Source organism: Dendrobates tinctorius, unplaced genomic scaffold (assembly GCF_039654945.1).
Source record: "Dendrobates tinctorius isolate UK_male_01 unplaced genomic scaffold, ASM3965494v1 ptg000040l, whole genome shotgun sequence".
NCBI lineage: Eukaryota > Metazoa > Chordata > Amphibia > Anura > Dendrobatidae > Dendrobates > Dendrobates tinctorius.
The window spans coordinates 19267009-19276984 of record NW_027361708.1 but is presented as its reverse complement, the minus strand read 5'-3'; the positions used below and the strand labels follow the sequence as shown (position 1 = coordinate 19276984).

The window sequence follows — 9976 nt, the reverse complement described above, 5'->3', positions numbered from 1 at the left end:
AGGTAACTAATTTTACCAGCAAACTGGTGTCAATAACTTCGCTAACACACTGCAACAAAATTTAAATGGAGGACAGAAATGGCAGAATTTTGAGCGCACTTTTTATATGTGATCTGTGTGACGGACAAACCACAGTTGTAAATAGCTGGCCTGTAGGTAACTATTTTTATCAGCAAACTGGTGTCAATAACTTTGCTATCACACTGCAAAAAAATGTAAATGGAGGACAGTCTTGAAATTGATGCCATGATGCCACGATGCCTCTTCTGTGGTGTAAGGCCCTCATTTGTTTAAATGTGAACACTCCTGGTTGGGTGTCCATCTGCTGTATTGGGTGTAGTGGAAGACCAGTCGGTCCTTATTATACAATTTCAACTGTGGAAAAATTGATGACACTTCTGTGGTGTAAGGCCCTAATTTGTATAAATGTCAACACTCCTGGTTGGGTATCCATCTGTTGAATTGTGTGTAGTGGATGACCTATTGGACCCTATTATACTATCTATATTGTGGTGAAAATGATGCCACTTTTGTGGTGTCTGCCAGTAATTTTTGGAAATGTGAACACTCCTGGTTGGGCGTCTATTTGCTGTATTGGATGTAGTGGAAGACCTATTGGTCCCTATTATACTGTTTCTACTCTCATGAAATTGATGCCACTTCTTTGGTGTAAGGCCCTCATTTGTTTAAATGTGAACAATCCTGGTTGGGTGTCCATCTGCTGTATCGGGTGTAGTGGGAAATGTGTCAGTCCCTATTATACTATTTCTACTGAGGGGAAATTGATGACGCTTTTGTGGTGTAAGGCCCTCATTTGTTTAAATGTGAACACTCTTGGTTGGGTGTCCATCTGCTGTATTGTATGTAGTGGAAAACCAGTCGGTCCCTATTATACTATTTCTACTGTGGGGAAATTGATGACACTTCTGTGATGTAAGACACTCATTTGTTTAAATCTGAACACTCCTGGTTAGGTTTCCTTCTGCTGTATTAGGTGTAGTGGAAGACCTGTCGGTCCCTATTATACTATCTATACTGTGGTGAAATTGATGCCACTTTTGTGGTGTCTGCCAGTAATTTTTGAAATATGAAAACACCTGGTTGGGTGTCCATCTGCTGAATTGGATTTAGTGGAATACCTATTGTTCCCTATTACACTATTTCTACTCTCGTGAAATTGATGCCACTTCTGTGGTGTAAGGCTCTCATTTATTTAAATGTGAATACTCCTGGTTGGGTGTCCATCTGTTGGATTGGGTGTAGTGGATGACCTGTTGTTGCCTATTATACTATTTCTACTGTGGTGAAATTGATGTCACTTTGGTGGTGTCTGCCAATAATTTTTGGAAATGTTAACACTCCTGGTTTGGTTTCCATCTGTTGCATTGGGTGTAGTGGAAGACCTATTGGTCCCTATTATACTGTTTCTACTTGTGAAATTGATGCCACTTCTGTGGTGTAAGGCCCTCATGTATTTAAATATGAACACTCCTGGTTGGGTGTCCATCTGTTGCATTGGGTGCATTGGAAGACCTGTCGGTGCCTATGATACTATTTCTACTGTGGTGAAATTGATACCTAATTTTTAGAAATGTGAACACTCCTGGTTGTGTGCCCATCTGCTGAATTTGGTTTAGTGCAAGACCTATTGTTCCCTATTATACTGTTTCTACTCTCATGAAATTGATGCCACTTCTGTGATGTAAGGCACTCATTTGTTTAAATGTGAACACTCCTGGTTGGGTGTCCATCTGTTGGATTGGGTGTAGTGGAAGACCTGTCGATGCCTATTATGCTATTTCTACTGTAGAGAAATTGATGCTGCTTTGGTTGTGTCTGCCAATAATTTTTGGAAATTTGAACACTTCCTGTTGGGTTTCCATCTGTTGGATTGGGTGTAGTGGAATACCTATCAGTCCTTAGTATACTATTTCAACTGTGGTGAAATTGATGCCACTTTGGTGATGCCTGCCAATAATTTTTGGAAACGTTAACACTCCTGTTTGGGTCTCCTTAATGCGTGTTGCCTGTAGCAGTAGGCCTCCGACACTGTCAGGCCTCCACCCACTTTGACTCAACTACCCGTGTTACTATTCTTAAATTTTTCTGACAATGGTAGTGTACAAAACTGATATTAGTGCAACCTGAGTGTGGCTCAGCATGAAAGCAGGTAGAGGTATTGCATGTGGTATCAGTGCTGCCAGCAAAGGGAGCCTACACCTAACCCTCACCCACCTCATCTTACTGTGACGTTCAATTGAAAGCTGTAAATGCTGTTCCAGATCCCAGTACCTCATGCCTGGCTGATTGCTGCAGTTATATGATAAAATTTGAACTGTGGGTGAATTGAGACCACTTTCTTGGTGTCTGTCGGCGAATATTCAATGAATTAATTGGCAAATATTGCAAATACGGCAGTCATAATCCGAACCAAACATTGAAATATTTGCTAATCTCTAATCACAACCTCAAAAAATTGAAGTTCTTTTAATTCTTTCTGTTATGCTTAGGTAACATTATTGTACGTTACATGGCTGGAGATTTTATTGAAATCTTCTAATATCAACCTGGTGAATATTTCCCCTGAAATATGTTGTGTAGGTATAGTACATAAAATATCAAGAAAACTATGTTTGCAGGAAAAAATGGAGAAAATTTCATGGGGTATGAATATTTTTTCAAGGCACCAATTTTCTCGCTATGATAGCAAACATAATTTTTGTTGTATTTTATGTATTTATAAATATATATATATATATATATATAGTACAGACCAAAAGTTTGGACACACCTTCTCATTCAAAGAGTTTTCTTTCTTTTCATGACTATGAAAATTGTAGATTCACTCTGAAGGCATCAAAACTATGAATTAACACATGTGCAATTATATAATTAACAAAAAAGTGTGAAACAACTGAAAATATGTCTTATATTCTAGGTTCTTCAAAGTAGCCACCTTTTGCTTTGATTACTGCTTTGCACACTCTTGGCATTCTCTTGATGAGCTTCAAGAGGTAGTCACCAGAAATGGTTTTCACTTCACAGGTGTGCCCTGTCAGGTTTAATAAGTATTTAATATATATACAGTTGTGCTCAAATGTTTTCCTACCCCGGGAGAATTTTTGATTTCTTTGCTTTTTTTCAGAGAATATGAATAACACCAAAACTTTTTCTCCACTCATGTGTAATGGTTGAGTGAAGCCATTTATTGTCAAATTACTGTGTTTTCTCTTTTTAAATCATAATGACAACCCAAAAGATCCAAATGACCCTGATCAAAAGTTCACATACCCCATTTCTTAATACCGTGTATCTCCCCTTCTAACATGAATGATAGCTTGAAATCTTTTGTGGTAGTTGTGGATGAGGTTCTTTATTTTCTCAGATGGTAAAGCTGCCCACTCTTCTTGGCAAAAAGCCTCCAGTTCCTGTAAATTCCTGGGTTGTCTAGCATGATCTGCATGCTTGAGATCTCCCCAGTGTGACTCAATAATACTGAGGTCAGTAGACTGAGATGGCCACTCCAGAACCATCACTTTGTTCCGCTGTAGCCAATGACAGGTCGACTTGGCATTTATAAGCAAAGCTGAAAAGGCACGTCCGAGCAAGGCGACGAACAAACCTGGATCACTTTTGTCAGGCGGAATGGACCCAAGTTCCGGCCAAAAATTGTGAGAAGCTTGTGGAATGATATCCCATATGTTTGACCCAAGTCATTCAGTTTAAGGGTAATGGTACCAAATAATAATGAAATGTATGTAAACTTTTTTCTTTGCAGTAAGTAATAAAAATGCCTTAAAACATTCTCTCTCATTATTCTGGCATTTGTCAAATATTAATATATTAATAAGTTTGGTAATCCTAACTGACCTAAAATGGGAAAAGTTTATTCTGATTTCATGTCAGATATTGAGAAAAACATGCAGGTGTGTCTTTTTATATAGCATAAGTAAACTTCTGGTTTCAACTGTATATATGCATGAAGTAATATACTGTATATGTATATAAACAAATATATGTGTATATATATAAATATATACTTATTTACATACACAGAGATTTATGCTACATATTCCATAATGTAGCTATATTTGTCTGTACTTCTTGTTATATTTTGTGGCCTTGCAGCTCATTCAACCAGTTGAATGATTTTGTATGCCCTCCAGCTTAGTATGTAATAATGATGTCTTCTTGACACTGTTTTATTATTCCTAAAATGACTCATTAATATAGTGTGCAGTAAACAACTTAACAATCATATTAGCAGTGCTGAGAGAAAAAAAATTGAAGGCTAATGAAATGCACCCCGCCCCAAGGTTCACCTTCCAAATATTTAATTACTGAAGTATATGTGGAGTTCTGATTGGCCTCTGTGATTATCGATAACTAAAAAAAAAATCATAAATCAATAATACACTACAGAATTGGATATAAAAGGTGCATCAATAAGAGTACAAAGTATATTCACTTTGACTTTAGCAGAACAGTCATGTCTGCGAAAGGTGGTTGTGGAGGTGGTGGAGGAGGTTGTGCTCAAGGACTTGGTGTTGGCAGCGGCAAAGACCGTAAGTACAGCAGAAATCCGTTTGATTATTTGTGTTTTCGCTTTAATGTTACATATATAAAAATATTTACTAAATGTAAAAATAAACCAAGCAATTTACATTATCTCTTGTCTTGATTCATTATAATATAACCTTTAATTTTGCACTGTTGCCATTTGAAAGGAAATATAGTGAAAAATGTTTCATGCTGTCCTACTTGTGTTATACTTTTTGATAAATTTAGCCGTGATCATGTATGTATCTAATTTTAATAATCTATCACATTCTAGCTTGTGTGCAAGTTGACCCATGCCAAACTACTCCTATTCCTCCTACTCCTGTGCAATGCATAGGTAAGAAGCTTATATTGGATTGTAACTTTATGTCATTTAGACAAATATTTTCTGTAGTCTATTTTGTCTGTTGGCCTATAAAAAACAATAACATTAAAACTTGTCATGTGTCCATTCCACAGTTTATCTGTTACATATTTAACATAAATCGTGTTTTTCACTGGTGTGGAGTAAATACCCTGAAACTTGTGTCTTCAAATTGAGTGTCTGGCTAGTCTCCTTTTCCTAAGATATGTATGAAGGCTCTTTTAGGAATCAATATTCACTTTTATGATACTTATGTCAAAAATGGGCATGATAGTTCAATTCCTCATCCTCTTTGAAAAGCCTATTTGCATATTTAAATTCCCAGAGGAGCCTTGTATGGTCTAAACATCTCCTTACGATGCTTGGCATGCTCCACAAGAAGAATTGTTCCTTCTTAAACACAAATTATTAAAATGCGTGCTAAAGTTAACAATATTTAAATAGCAGATTAATTTTGCTAATTCAAGGCAACATATTTGATTAAAACAGACATCTAAATGTTACTAGTGGATTATTCTCATGTTATAAGGATATAGAATATTGCAAGGAACTTACATTCAATGATACTTAAAGAGAATCTTTCAGCAGGATTTCTACCACAAATTGCTTACATATGCATGTAGCTCTTGCAAAGATATATCCAGGAACACCTTTGTTTGACCAGTCTGTTCTTACATTACTGAGAAATCAGCATTTGAACTGATATTCAAATGAGGTTGAAGAACTACTTGAAGATCTGAAGCCTCTCTCATGCAAGCACTATTACCTGCCCAGGGTCGCCTTCTCCTGCTTGACTAACATCATTTATACTGTGTGACTTCAGGCAAAGAAGTCATCAATTAAGTGTTGCAATCTCTAAAAACCTTTCTAACTATAAAAAGAGCAGTTAAAAATTAGAAATTCTAAAAAACATAAGTCTGATATATTACTTCGCTTTCTTATTATTGAATAATTTTTAATATTAATGCTTTTGTTTCATTTATTTTAGGAACAGTTGATCCCTGTCAGGCAAACCAGTCAGGAAGCATTGGAGTGGGTTGCATTTGTGGTTGTGGTTCCCCAAGTAACTGTGGCCGTGGAGGTCAAATCAACCTCGGCGGTGGTGGAACCAAGAAATAAGCACCTCTTATTATTAACCTTAAGCGGAGCCTAAATGTTAGCATGAAATTTAAAAAAAAATTGTAAAGATGTGTATTTACAGTTTTATATCTAAGTTCATCTAATCAAATTAAAGCATAGATGATTTAACATTGTCGTATTTAAGTTATTCAAGAATTATTTTTCAAAAATGAATGACAGATTATAATCACAATCCTAAATATTAACATTCCTGTAGTTGCTTTTAAATGGAAATCTACATACACCCATTTGTTGTCAATATATAGCGTCAATTGAGAATACAATAACATTGGAAGTCCACAAGAATAGATATTTCTAACCCATTTCCCTTATTAAATGAACCTCAATATTAAGCAGCGTTCTTCAGCTCCTACAGAGATGTAGTTTCCATGTCTAGAAAGCACAAACACAGTTTCCTCACTTCTGTACTACTTGAGTTTTCCTTCACACATTTCACTCTGGGTAAAAGTTGGGCATTTTCAATCAATACCATATTCAAAAACTTTTGACATTTCTTTTCAATGTAATTTCTTGTACTACCAAGGGAAAGTTCATGTATTTACCAATATTGAAAGAGCTTATTCTCTTTAGATATTCCATACATCAAAAATTTAGTTTTTCTGTTAGAGCAAATATAAATCTAGCTTAACAATGGCCAATATACTGATCATGCATTCTCCACTGAGACTCATAGTTTGCAAATGTAAACTACTGGAATACCTGGCCTAAAGTATTGAATTTTCTTGCAGATGCAACACCAGCATAAATCCAGCATTATGCAATTCTCATTCAAATTAATGGGTAGTCTATTTATGAAAAGTCGGGACAGGTTTCCTAATGCAAGAAACTCTTTAAATGCATCCTCTACTTTAGCCAGGAGAACAAAATTGCAGCTTCTCTAGTAAGGAACATGAAAATAAGCTTTTTATTTTTTTTTTTAAATCTTTAACCAATAAACCCATAAAGGACGCAGCTAGTTATGGCCTTGTGGCCGTTGCCCTGTTTTTTAATCTGAAGTGTTGATTTGTAGGGTAATAATTCTGAAATTCTTGTACTTATTCCAGTGGTTCTGCTAAAAAAATTTTGTGACACATTTCAATTTAATTCAGAAAAAAATCTGAAATATGCCAAAAATGTGGAAAATGTGCGTTTTCAAACTTTTAATTTTTATGCCACTTGAACAGATAGTAATCCCACACAAATCAGGTAATGTTTGTATCTGTAAGGTTAGCTATTTGTGTACAGCTGGCAGTTCTTAAAAGGGCTTACGCAGACAGCCTTTGAAATAGCTGCTCCATGTAGGAGATCACAGGGGAACCTTGACCTTCACCCTTGAACAACTGTATTGGGATTAACACTCATGCAGTGTTCTGTTATGATTGAGTCACCGAGGAGGAAAAAACAAAACACAAGCTCACCCCAGAAAAACAGAAAGGTTGGAAACTAGCGGATTGCAGACCCCTAATCCTATCACACAACTAGCAGTAGCCGTGGAGTGTTCCTACGGTGATCCTAGACACCTCGTCACAGCCGGAGATCTACATAAGCCTAAAGAGAGAAAAGGGAAAAACTGACTGCCCCAGAGCAGACCCCAAAGCAATAGGCAACCCCCAACATATAATGACGGTGAAGCAAGATGAAAACACTAACACAGATAGAAAGATAGGTTGAGCAAACGATGGTGCCCAAGCTAACTAAAAAGGACAGGATAGAAAAGCTGCTGTCTGCAATCCGAGAATACCCTGCTAAAAAATATTACCAACACAACTGATAAGCAAAAAGGACCCTGAAGTCACTAGACTTCAACCCCTATATCAGCACTCAGAATTTTCTGGAAGCAGAGCAAAAGAGAACACTGATCAAGGAAAAAGAATCCAGCACACCCCTGGCCGGGGATGGCTGAACTCAAAAAAACAAGGTAAACAAAACCAAAACTAATAAGTTCAATAGCAGAGCAAAAACTTATCTTTGGGAAGCAGGAATCAGACTGGTCTCCAAGAATCCAGCAGAGAAATCACCAGCGACTCAGAAGGGCTTCGGCTGCCTTATATCCAGTCAGAAGTTCCCGTTACCCAGTCATCATCCACCTGATCAGGTGTTTGGTAATCAGCCTCACTACCTTCCTTCACCAGAAGAGGGAGATCCTCGGACACAAAAGATGAATGAACAGATGAGCTCACAGCAGTGATCCCTTGGCTACGTCTTCAAAGTGATTGTTGGCCAGTGAACTAAACTGGCATTTTCAGGTTTTAATTCCAGGAGGTCAAAATCAGGAACAAAATTAGAGGAAATAGAAACAAAGTTGATGAGTAGAACCAGAGCCACAGGAGTGAACCTTTAGCACTTGCAACTGACAACAAGGAACAGAAAATCAGAGGATTTAAAATGATCCCAAAACATGTCTCGCATAAGATACGTAATTACAACAGAATAATCATTTCACTGCAGAAACACAAGTAATGGCTAGAGGTACACAAAACCTAGCAATAGTAGAATTAACCAAAACATACTTGATTAGCCCAGCGTCTTCCACATTGTTAGTGAGGTGCTATATAATGACAAGGGCAAAAGATGGTAGCAGCATGTTAAGACATGCTGTAGATGTGACAGCTAGAGTTGAGCGACTTTTGGTTTTTTAGGGTCGCGTTTCGTTTCGTGAAACCCGACTTTTCCAAAAGTGGGGTGAGCAAGATCGTCCGATTATAGGGAAAAGTCGGGGTCATCCCGAAACACGAAACCCAATGTAAGTCAATGGGGAATAAAAGTCGGCAGTGAGAGGAGGACAGGAAACACACCTACAGTGCTCATTTGAATGCCAAAAGCATCAATTCTTCTTACTTAAGCTTGTCAACCTTAATTAACTTCATAATACAAGTTACGCACTGAAAAATTTGGCTAAAGTTGTGGGGGGGGGGCTGGCTCCAGGTTTTCATGTGCCCTGGGCGAAAGAGCGCCCCTTTAACACATAATACCACAACTCATCATGCTCCGATACGGCAGAGAAATAGCGGTATAGTACAATGAAATATACTTCACTTTTTACATCTCATGACGAGGCCCATCTATTTCTCCATACAGAATCATTGGTCCCATATAATGTTTGAAACAGTATATGATGAGCTCCACATAATGCTACAATATATGTTGGTCCCCATGGATGAAGCTCCACTGTCTTATGGGCCCAAATAATGCTCCAAACATAATGGGCCCCATTTCTAATGCTCTAGTGTATAATGGGCCCTGTAAATGCTGCTCCAGTGTCTGATGTCCACCTTTGGAATGTTCCAGTGTATGGTGGGCACCATCTATCATTCTCCAGAGTATAGTGCTCCCCAAAAATTGCTGTCCCAACATTCAAAACAATCAAATAAGTCTCCTCGCTAGGGAATCCCTGTACTTGTCTGGACTCCTCGTCGTCCCCATCTTCCATCTCACTGCACAGTATTTCAACTTTGCAAGTGCTGTGATCCTGAGCAAGCGGGGGGGGCCCACTCGTTGGCGACGGCACTGGCACAGGGCCCCTGATAGTACAGCGGTGTGTCTGATGGCGGGTGGGCCGAACCTGCACTTTCATCTGCAGCTTCCTCTTTGTCACCGTGTAAGATGGAACTGTACATGGGAAGGGTAACCTGAGTTTCATCAGGGTCAGATTCAGTCCGTGTAGCGTGCGAGGGGAATGTAGTGGTCTGGGTCAATGTACCAGCAGATTCATCGAGCAGTGGCTGGGCATCAGTGCACTTGTGTCGCCCCCAGGAGTACGGTTGCCACAGTGGCATTACCTTCTTCCTAGGGAGTGTGATGTCATGCTTGGGAGCAACGAACGATCTCTCTAGCAGGTTAACTGATTGGGCGGCGTTATTCCCACGAGTCATGACCCTCCAAACAGCGTTCATGAAGGCAAAGTGTTTGTTTTACGTGGGCAGTATGGTTGCA

The 9976-nt window shown here is 38.4% G+C and overlaps 1 long non-coding RNA gene across 1 annotated transcript; it reads left to right on the top strand.

Moving 5' to 3' along the window:
• Positions 1-4412: 4412 nt before the first annotated feature.
• LOC141088746 (uncharacterized) lies at positions 4413-6172 on the top strand. Its single transcript, XR_012232041.1, has 3 exons — positions 4413-4565; positions 4835-4897; positions 5913-6172. It is a non-coding gene; the product is annotated as an uncharacterized lncRNA (long non-coding RNA).
• Positions 6173-9976: the final 3804 nt, after the last annotated feature.